This window comes from Tupaia chinensis, unplaced genomic scaffold (assembly GCF_000334495.1).
Source record: "Tupaia chinensis unplaced genomic scaffold, TupChi_1.0 Scaffold000610_1, whole genome shotgun sequence".
Taxonomy (NCBI): domain Eukaryota; kingdom Metazoa; phylum Chordata; class Mammalia; order Scandentia; family Tupaiidae; genus Tupaia; species Tupaia belangeri.
Genome location: NW_006160129.1, coordinates 1,715,596 through 1,716,964, shown reverse-complemented (window position 1 = coordinate 1,716,964; position 1,369 = coordinate 1,715,596). Strand labels below are relative to the sequence as shown.

Genomic DNA, 1,369 nt, shown 5'->3' with positions numbered 1-1,369 from the left:
GGTGCTGGGGGGGGGGGGGTTGGAAACAAAACAAAAAACCAAGACACATTCTTAGCGCCCCCACCCCACCCCGCCCTTCACACCCTCCTCCAAGAAAGCAAAGAGGCAATCCTGCAGGAAGCCGTTTTCTGTCTTACCTCAGTAAATATCCCAATGAACATTTCGGGATTTTTCAGACAAAATGGGTTAAACATTTTTTTTTTTTGGCCAAAGTCCGTATTTGATGAGCCAAGAGAGGAAAGCATACATTCGAACTCTAGTAGCGAACTCTCGACATTCATCAATCTTTCTGGACCTTGATTTCTCACCTTGTAAACGGGGAAAATCCACCTATTACGGGCAGACCTGCCCACCTGAGGGCACCGCGGTGGGAAGGTGAACAGCTTGCGCATTCCACCAAACCAGTTCTAGCACTTCTCATTACTGAAATCTGAAAAATACTTACACCACGGTAACAGCACTGCAAGTTCATCGCACGATGTAGCTCACGCCGGTGCGACACCAGGGTCTGGAAATCCTACATCGAGCCAAGCCCGAGTTGCAGTCTAGAAATCGTCAACCGCGCCCGGCGTTAAGAGTCTTGAAATACCAAATGGCAGTACGGTGATGTGCTACAGAGGTCTGGAAATCCTAAATTGCGCCACCGTGATTACCCCATGAGATACCAGCGTCTTAAAGCCTAAAGCGCCTCACTGAGAGGATCTAAAAGTCCTATATCCCATCTGGGTGACACCAGGGTCTACAAATCTTAAATGGAGCCACGGCCATGGAGATATCAGTCTTAATCCTAAATCCCTCCACTGCAATGCCGGAATCCAAAAATCCTATATAATAGCACCCGGGCAGATGCCAAAGTATAGAAATTCTGAATCGCCTGATGGAGATACTTGGGGTCTTGAAATCCTAAATTGCGCCATGGCAACAGCAAGGATCAAAAATCCTAAATTGCACAAGGGCAATACCACGTCTACAAATCCTAAGTCATACCACAATGACGATCAGGTCTAAAAGTCCTAAATCACACCGGAGTGATACTGATGTCTGTAAATCCTAAATCCCGACAACGAGATGACCCTAAGTCGTACCCTGCAACGAAGAGATTTATAAAATCCTAATTCGCGCAAGGGTGATACGAGAATTTTGAGGTCTTATGTCACACCGGTACAATGCGGGAGTCTAGAAATCCTAAGGGACCTCGTTGCCCGAATACTACTGCATTAGGATTGCCACCTCGCTCCTGGAGAAGGTGGAGTAGGTTAGACCAGGAATGCGCCGCCAGCCAACAGGCAACCCGGCACGGCACGGCACGGCATGGCGTCTCGGCCGCTAGCCCGCACCCAATCTTGGGACACCCGACCACACCCCCTCG

The 1,369-nt window shown here is 49.0% G+C and overlaps 1 protein-coding gene across 6 annotated transcripts in view; it reads right to left on the bottom strand.

Annotated features, from left to right (window-relative positions):
* The window catches only part of MEST (mesoderm specific transcript), a 25,097-nt gene that overhangs the window by 11,234 nt on the left and 12,494 nt on the right, over positions 1-1,369 (bottom strand). The window contains exon 1 of one of the 6 annotated variants that reach the window (XM_014591721.2): positions 446-1,343. The exons of 4 other annotated variants lie outside the window; for them this stretch is intronic. The gene's annotated coding sequence lies outside the window, so the exon portion shown is untranslated. Of the gene's footprint in view, positions 1-445; positions 1,344-1,369 lie in introns of those variants that run through there. One more of the 6 variants, XM_014591722.2, reaches the window with a different exon arrangement.